A 9,993-nucleotide genomic window follows, 5' to 3' on the forward strand; every position below is an offset into this window, starting at 1 on the left:
AGAGTTAAAATCAACTGCAAAGTTGGCATTTGAGCTGTCCCTCTGAGCCAGCCAGCCCTGAGTGCGTGATGTCACAGCGGGAACCGGTTTTAAGGCTGAGACCTTTTACAGCTATAGACTAAAGTCAGACTCGGCAGGCGAGAGTGGTTGCATTGGCCTCTTCGTTCTGATTTATTGGAGATTCTTTGGATTCCTCAGATAGTAATACATCTGACTGTGATAGTCCTGAAATTGGAGTGTGTGTACATGCTACTGCTATGCATGTAGAACAGTATCAGTTTGAACCATCGGAAAGTGAATCCGATAGTAACACATCAGCCATGGAGGCCCCCACCTTATGAAATAAAGCCAGAGAACAAAGCCGTCTAGAGAATTGAATTGAACTAACAGTCTCATGTGACTCTCATTAAAACAGGATAGGTATTATAACTTGTACATGCATGCATTTTCACTGATAAAATGTAAAAGGCTAATTAAATAATCAGATGAACTGAGATAATGTGTGTGTGTGTATATGTATGTATATATGAGTGTTTAGTCTATGTCTAGTTCATATCTAGAGTGTTTATACTGTTTATATTGTCTGAGTGTTTAGTCTATGTCTTGTTCTCATCTAGTGTTTATACTGTTTATTTATACTGTTTATATTGTTTGTCTGAGTGTTTAGTCTATGTCTAGTTCCTATCTAGAGTGCTGTTTATATTGTTTTTTTTTCAATTATTCTATTTTTATTTTTTATTTATTGCATTGCCTGTTTGCACCGTGGGTCAGAGAGGACTGAAATTTCATCTGTGCTGTATGTCGAGCATGTATAGCATATTTGACAATAAACTTGACTTGACTTGACTTGATAATCACATTCTGAAGCAAATTAAATAATCTTATACTGGTAACTTAAACACACAATACAAGTTACATGGATTAATCTAAATACAGGTAAACAACGAGTGTTGTTGTTGTTATGTAACCAAATGAGAGTCACATCTTACCCAACTGTGTTCTCGCTTCTTGAAGGCCGATCTTGTGGCTGGTTGTTTTGAAACAATCTGACTTTCAGTTCTTCATCCAGTTCTTCGTTCATTCGCTTCTTCCATGTAAGGGCGAGATAATGCTGCTGAGGCAAGCATATCCAGCAGAGAAATCTGATGACTGGTCCACTCATTCTCCATTTTCTCCATACTGAATACTCCGCCATTACTGCTCGGCTCACACTCCAGGAGAACTGGTGCAACTGAACTTACTTTCCTTTTTTGTAGTTTTCTTTTCCTTTAATTGTTGGTACTGCACCCTCTTTCAATACAGGCTTATAGCCAACACTCATCAACAGATCAGAGGTTTCATACGAGTCATCAGTAAAATGTGCCCGTCAATTTCTCGCAAAAAAACGTCCAAATCTTTGCAGTTTGAACATTCTTGGGCCATGAATGCAACATAAATCCACCTTCTGTCATGTTGCTGCACCGGCCAACAGCACATCTACGTGGCATGGCGATAAATTAGCTCAAAATGGAGGCTTGGAGTTGCAGTTTGCTCTGTGTTTTAGTATAGCGGAAATGGTGATGAGACCGATAGACTTCCTGCTGTGACGTCACAAATGTCAAGGTCATTCACTCAGACTGCTACCTATATGAATCATTTTAATCATAAAAATTACTATATTAGATTTATTGTTAACGCTTAAAACTATTCTTGTGCCATTCTTAAGGGCTCAAGGCATTTATAAACAAAAAGTGAGGCCATGGTCCTGCGTATCTCCTTTAAGTTAGACGAGCTTCATCTGATTCACATTTTCCCCTGAAGTATAATAGATTACACCAGAAAGTGCATTCCCTCAAGAGAATGCAAAGTATAGCGCAGATGCAGCAGAGCTTTAACATCGTGTGTGTGTGTGGAGTATGTGAATGAGTGAGTGTGTATTAGTGCTTTTGTGTGTCACTGTGAGTCTCCCTTCTAGATCCCAGTATCTGTAAATCTCCTGGACATCTATAATAATCATGCACTTCCTCCAGCTGGAGTCGCCATTGGGAATTCATACCCGTCTAGTTTACCCAACGTGAAAAGGGAATTCTCAGGTATATCAGCATCTATTATGTTTTGAATAAGTCTGCCTAGAGTACCCATTAAAGCTATTTCAGCATAGTTCCTCATAAATCTCTTATATGTCAAAATTGGACTCATAAACCTCCCATATCAGTATATTAAATGGGAACTGATAAAGTTTATATATATATATATAGCTGGATAGTACAGTGGTAATGCTCACTGACTACGACGCAGGAGATCGGGGTTCAAATCCCGGTCGGGGCAAAAAAACATCATCCAGTAAGGGTCCTTAGGCAAAACCCCTCATGATATATCAGCCTACCTCAGGAATGAGTGAAAACATAACTGATAGAGTCATACCGGCTCAGACGTCGCCCGGGTCAACAAGGTCTGTGTCAGTTGCTAGGGAACCAGGGCAAACTGATGAGAAATGGGCTACTGGAACAAGACATCGATGGACGAGGACAGAAAATATGGATTTGCTGGAATGCTACTATACAAGCAATCCCAGAGAGAGGGGATACATGCAGAGAATGTGGGACCATTGGATACTTCGAAACCCACAATCAAGGCTAACAAAGAAACAGCTATTAGCCCAGTGTTCCAACATCCATAATCGAAATCTGCTATCACAACTAGAGATTAATGAAATACAACAACGATGCTACGGCAAGGGGGAGCCAGGAAGACAGGTCAGCGGGGAGATGTCATCATCCCCACAACCAGAGATTGGGTACCAAGCCCCAACACCTAACAGCCTCAACACAAGAGCTACTGACCTGAGAAGGAAGATCGTGACCCAACTGGAAACCTGGAGCCCCCGACGAATACCGAAGCTGAGTTGCCAAGTACCTTCAGAAGATCTACTAGTAGATGTGAATGCTGCTCTGAAGACAATCTCCACAAGAACCATCACTGAGACCAACAAGCTGATACACAGTACAGCAACAGTAATCATGGAGATGCTTGGACACAAGGTGGGCTCGGGACATAACAAACAGTATCCACCATGGAAGAGACGATTAGAGGCCAAGATAAAGGCAGCAAGAAGAGAAGTTAGCCAGCTAGCTGAACTACAGAAAGGGAACATGGTGAATAAAGGGGCGCCCAGGAAGTACAACTCACTCTCCATACCAGAGGCACTCCAAACAGCGACTAACAGCTCTGGCCACCCGGTTGAGGAGATACACCAAGGAAGGAGAGGCCAGGAGAATAAACAAGCTGTTCTCCACTGAACCAGCCAAGGTGTACTCTCAATGGCAGGGGAACAACAACCGGTCAGACCCACCAAGAGCTGAGGTGGAAAAATACTGGAAAGACATATGGGAAAGAAAGGCATCACACAACACCGATGCCCAATGGTTAGTGGACCTAAGAGCTGACCACAGCAACCTCCCAGAACAAGAACCAGTAACCATCTCAATGGCAGACGTCCAAGAAAGAGTGTCAAAGATGAAGAGCTGGACAGCACCAGGCCCCGATATGATCCATACGTACTGGCTGAAGAAGCTAACTGCACTCCATGAACGCCTAGCAGCACAGATGAACCAGCTGCTGAGGGATGGAACCCACCCAGAATGGCTAACCCAAGGCAGGACAGTCCTAATCATGAAGGACCCCCAGAAGGGACCCATCCCATCCAACTACCGTCCAATTACCTGTCTCTGCACAACATGGAAGGCCCTGTCAGGCATCATTGCGGCAAAAATAAGTAAGCATGTGGCTCAATACATGAGCGAGGCACAGAAAGGAATTGGCAGTAACACCAGAGGAGCCAAGCACCAGCTACTGGCCGATAGAACAGTCGCCCGAGACTGTAAGAAGAGACAGACCAACCTGTGCACTGCCTGGATTGACTACAAGAAAGCCTACGACTCAATGCCACACACATGGATACTGGAATGTCTGGAACTGTATAAGATCAACAGGAACCTAAGGACCTTCATACAGAACTCAATGGAAATGTGGAAGACAACCCTAGAGGCCAACTCAAAACCCATTGCCCAAGTCAACATCAAGTGCGGCATATACCAAGGAGATGCGCTATCACCACTGCTGTTCTGCATAGGCCTGAACCCCCTCAGTCAGATCATCACGAAAAGCGGCTACGGGTACCGATTCCGTAGTGGGGCAACAATCAGCCACCTGCTCTACATGGATGACATCAAGCTGTATGCCAGGAACGAGCGAGAAATAGACTCGCTGATCCACACCACCCGGATCTACAGCGATGACATAGGGATGTCATTCGGATTGGACAAGTGTGGCCGGATGGTCTCAAAGAGAGGCAAGATGATCCGGACTGAAGGGATTGACCTACCAGAGGGCAACATAGGTGATATCCAAGACAGCTACAAGTACCTTGGCATCCCACAGGCTAATGGAAACCATGAAGAGGCCACAAGGAAGTCAACTACAGCCAAATACCTCCAGAGAGTAAGGCAGGTCCTGAAAAGTCAGCTGAATGGTAAGAACAAGGTCCAAGCCATCAACATGTACGCACTACCAGTCATCAGATACCCCGCTGGTATCATAAACTGGCCAAAGGAGGAGATAGAAGCCACAGATATCAAGACTAGAAAGCTCCTCACCATGCATGGAGGGTTCCACCCCAAGTCCAGCACCCTGAGACTATACACTAAGCGGAAAGAGGGAGGCCGAGGGCTAGTGAGCGTCAAGACCACGGTCCAGGATGAAACATCGAAAATCCGAGAATACATCAGAAAGATGGCCCCAAAGGATGAACTGCTAAGTGAATGTCTCAGGCAGCAGAACCCTGATGAGAGTGCAGAGGAGGAGGAGGAACAGACAACCTGGAGAGACAAACCCCTACATGGCATGTACCACCGTCAGATAGAGGAAGTGGCTGATATCAAGAAATCCTACCAGTGGCTGGATAATGCAGGACTGACAGACAGCACAGAGGCACTAATCATGGCAGCACAAGAACAGGCCATAAGCACAAGAGCCATAGAGGCCAGGATCTACCAGAGTAGATCAGACCCAAGATGCAGACTGTGCAAAGAAGCCCCTGAAACAGTCCAGCACATAGTAGCAGGGTGTAAGATGCTAGCTGGATCAGCGTACATGGAGAGGCACAACCAAGTGGCTGGGATAGTATACAGGAACATCTGCAACCAGTATGGAATAGAAATACCCAAGTCCCAATGGGCCATACCACAGAAGGTGGCTGAGAACAACAGGGCCAAGATTCTGTGGGACTTCAGCTTCCAGACTGACAAACAGATCCTGGCTAACCAACCGGACATAGTGGTGGTGGACAAAGAGCAGAAGAGGGTGGTGGTGATAGATGTGGCGATCCCAGCTGACGCCAACATCAGGAAGAAGGAACATGAGAAACTTGAGAAGTATCAAGGGTTGAAAGAGCAGCTGGAACGGATGTGGAAGGTCAAGGGTTGCGTGGTCCCCGTGGTAGTGGGGGCACTTGGGGCAGTAACCCCCAAACTGGGAGAGTGGCTCCAGCAAATCCCAGGAACAACATCTGAAGCCTCAGTCCAGAAGAGCGCAGTCCTAGGAACATCGAAGATACTGCGCAGAACCCTCAAACTCCCAGGCCTCTGGTAGAGGACCCGAGCTTGAGGATGACATGGATACCACCCCCCCACCGGGGGTGAGAAGGAGATTTTTTTTTTTTTTTATATATATACAACCCCGATTCCAAAAAAGTTGGGACAAAGTACAAATTGTAAATAAAAACGGAATGCAATAATTTACAAATCTCAAAAACTGATATTGCATTCACAATAGAACATAGACAACATATCAAATGTCGAAAGTGAGACATTTTGAAATTTCATGCCAAATATTGGCTCATTTGAAATTTCATGACAGCAACACATCTCAAAAAAGTTGGGACGGGGCAATAAGAGGCTGGAAAAGTTAAAGGTACAAAAAAGGAACAGCTGGAGGACCAAATTGCAACTCATTAGGTCAATTGGCAATAGGTCATTAACATGACTGGGTATAAAAAGAGCATCTTGGAGTGGCAGCGGCTCTCAGAAGTAAAGATGGGAAGAGGATCACCAATCCCCCTAATTCTGTGCCGACAAATAGTGGAGCAATATCAGAAAGGAGTTCGACAGTGTAAAATTGCAGAGTTTGAACATATCATCATCTACAGTGCATAATATCATCAAAAGATTCAGAGAATCTGGAAGAATCTCTGTGCGTAAGGGTCAAGGCCAGAAAACCATACTGGGTGCCCGTGATCTTCGGGCCCTTAGACGGCACTGCATCACATACAGGCATGCTTCTGTATTGGAAATCACAAAATGGGCTCAGGAATATTTCCAGAGAACATTATCTGTGAACACAATTCACCGTGCCATCCGCCGTTCCCAGCTAAAACTCTATAGTTCAAAGAAGAAGCCGTATCTAAACATGATCCAGAAGCGCAGACGTCTTCTCTGGGCCAAGGCTCATTTAAAATGGACTGTGACAAAGTGGAAAACTGTTCTGTGGTCAGACAAATCAATATTTGAAGTTCTTTATGGAAATCAGGGACGCCGTGTCATTCGGACTAAAGAGGAGAAGGACGACCCAAGTTGTTATCAGCGCTCAGTTCAGAAGCCTGCATCTCTGATGGTATGGGGTTGCATTAGTGCGTGTGGCATGGGCAGCTTACACATCTGGAAAGACACCATCAATGCTGAAAGGTATATCCAGGTTCTAGAGCAACATATGCTCCCATCCAGACGACGTCTCTTTCAGGGAAGACCTTGCATTTTTCCAACATGATAATGCCAAACCACATACTGCATCAATTACAGCATCATGGCTGCGTAGAAGAAGGGTCCGGGTACTGAACTGGCCAGCCTGCAGTCCAGATCTTTCACCCATAGAAAACATTTGGCGCATCATAAAATGGAATATACGACAAAAAAAGACCTAAGACAGTTGAGCAACTAGAATCCTACATTAGACAAGAATGGGTTAACATTCCTATCCCTAAACTTGAGCAACTTGTCTCCTCAGTCCCCAGACGTTTACAGACTGTTGTAAAGAGAAAAGGGGATGTCTCACAGTGCTAAACATGGCCTTGTCCCAACTTTTTTGAGATGTGTTGTTGTCATGAAATTTAAAATCACCTAATTTTTCTCTTTAAATGATACATTTTCTCAGTTTAAACATTTGATATGTCATTTATGTTCTATTCTGAATAAAATATGGAATTTTGAAACTTCCACATCATTGCATTCCATTTTTATTTACAATTTGTACTTTGTCCCAACTTTTTTGGAATTGGGGTTGTAATAATAATAATGGCATGGTGGTGCAGTGGCTAGCACCCTTGCCTCAAGGCAAGAAGGTCCTGGGTTTGAGCCCAGCAGCTGGCGAGGGCCTTTCTGTGTGGAGTTTGCATGTTCTCCATGTGTCTGCGTGGGTTTCCTCCAAGTACTCCGGTTTCCCCAACAGTCCAAAGATATGCAGGTTAGGCTAATTGGTGGCTCTAAATTGACTGTAGGTGTGAATGGGAGTGTGAATGGTTGTTTGTCTCTGTGATGACCTGGCGACTTGTCCAGGGTGTACCCCACCTTTCGCCCATAGTCAGCTGGGGTAGGCTCCAGCTCGCCCGCGACCCTGTAGAACAGGATAAGCGGCTACAGAGGATGGATGGATAATAATAAAGTAAACTTAAAGAGAAACACATTTCTGTTCTGTGGGTTTCATAACTTTATAGTGGAAAGTATCAAAAATGGATGTGTATTGTTTTCCCAGGGCACCACCCATTTCATGAACTGCATTTACATGTAAAAAAAAAAAAAAAAAGGTCCAGGGATGTCAGGATGAAAATGATAGAACAAAATCTTATACCTTAGACCTCTGATGGTCTATAGTGCACAAATTGCTTAATCAGGTTTAAAATGCGTATGTACTGGCAGCCTTGACTGCTCTATCTCTGTGCGAAACAACAATGCATCGTCTGCTCCCTCTCTCCCATCCACAATAACTGTCCTGATAACATGAAGTAATGGCTTTCTTGTGAATCAGCAGCCACAGAAAAAGTTTGACTTCTCACTTTATCAGCCATGAATAAGGAGGAGGAACAATAGAGCTGGTAACTGTACTAAGAGAGTGCTGTTTTGTACATAACTGTGGTTTCAAAGCAAAAATTCTTAGCTGTTTAAAGGTCTTTTAAGTTCACTTCAACAAAAACCTCAAACACAGTGATCTAGAAGAAGTGTCCTATGCTAAACCTTGAATATATCTTGAATATACAGGTTTGCTTTTTTCTGTGCCACTCCCTTTTATTTTTCCTCATGGAGAGGAATTTTAAAAAGCTACAGCTGCATGAGAGCTTATTTGCGTGTGGAGGTGTGTAACCATGGCTTTGTTCTAAAAGGCAAAACTTGTGGGATAGGCCATACAGAAAAACGCACACACACACACACACAGAAAGAAAGAGAGAGAGAGAGAGAGAGAGATGGGGGAAGGAAGGGAGTGTCAGAGCTTTGGGACTCCGTAGCATTTGGAACAATGGGAACACTCCTGAAATCATTAAATCCACTGTTGCAGGAAAAAGGAAGGAATGGCAAAAGAAAAAAAATCAGCTTTTTTGTATGTAACTTTAACACACTGACAGACGAGACATAATTACAGAACACGTTTACAATTTGAAAATAAGCAACAAAGACAGGTACAACAAAAGAACTTTGCTGAAATACAATAGATGCAAGACAAGAGTATCATCCTTGCTGCCTTGCGGCGAAAAGCACATTTTCAGCCTGTTAATTAGAACCACACACCTTGGAAAAACACACACCCATCTGCATCCCAGTCTAAACAAAAGATGTCCATGTTTTCTATTATTGTACCATATGCAGAAAGACAGTGGTTAATATTTCAATTATGCTCATACTGAAAATTACTGATCAAAAGAAATCATTGTATGTACATATGTACAGTATGTGAAGTATTGGCTTCCCTGTAATAAGTGCAGTGTGTAATTCTATATCCTGTTCGTACAAGTGCATTAAGAAAATGACAAAGCACATCAAAATTCATGCACGCCAATAATATTGCGATCAAACGTATTACGCACATGTTCCTAAAACTAAAGCTAAAACCAGTTGACATAAGGATTCCCCTCCAATTCTTCTTTCCATCCCCCACTGACTGAGACATTATCACATTATTGGTTATCCTCCTCCTCCTCCTTATCCAATGCCATGTGTGCAGTGTGCATCTCAGTGGCCCCCGAAAATTTCCTCTTGTCCTTATCTACCCTGGGGATTATCACAGGCTTGTAATTTCTCTGTCTACCATTCTTCTGCTGCTTTGTCATTTGCATCTATTTACATGTAAATGCTAATGTGGGAGACGAGCACTTTGTCAAGGATTGTGTTTGCGGGTTTAATCATAATGAAATCAAATGATCATCTCAGTTAAACTGCAGATATAAACCAAGGATAATAAAGTTAAGGTGACTGGAAACACCTTTTTTGACATTAAATTAGAATACATTTTTTCATTCTGAGGTATAAAATTAAATACAGCATGATGACCTGATTATGGCGGCATGGTGGTGTAGTGGTTAGCGCTGTCGCCTTACAGCAAGAAGGTCCGGGTTTGAGCCCCATGGCTGGTGAGGGCCTTTCTGTGTGGAGTTTGCATGTTCTCCCCGTGTCTGCGTGGGTTTCCTCCGGGTGCTCCGGTTTCCCCCACAGTCCAAAGACATGCAGGTTAGGTTAACTGGTGACTCTAAATTGACCGTAGGTGTGAATGTGAGTGTGAATGGTTGTCTGTGTCTATGTGTCAGCCCTGTGATGGCCTGGCGACTTGTCCAGGGTGTACCCCGCCTTTCGCCCATAGTCAGCTGGGATAGGCTCCAGCTTGCCTGCGACCCTGTAGAACAGGATAAAGCGGCTAGAGATAATGAGATGAGATGATGACCTGATTATTACAATACATATAGGGTTTTATATATAA

Source organism: Neoarius graeffei, chromosome 4 (genome assembly GCF_027579695.1).
Source record: "Neoarius graeffei isolate fNeoGra1 chromosome 4, fNeoGra1.pri, whole genome shotgun sequence".
NCBI classification, from domain to species: Eukaryota; Metazoa; Chordata; class Actinopteri; order Siluriformes; family Ariidae; genus Neoarius; species Neoarius graeffei.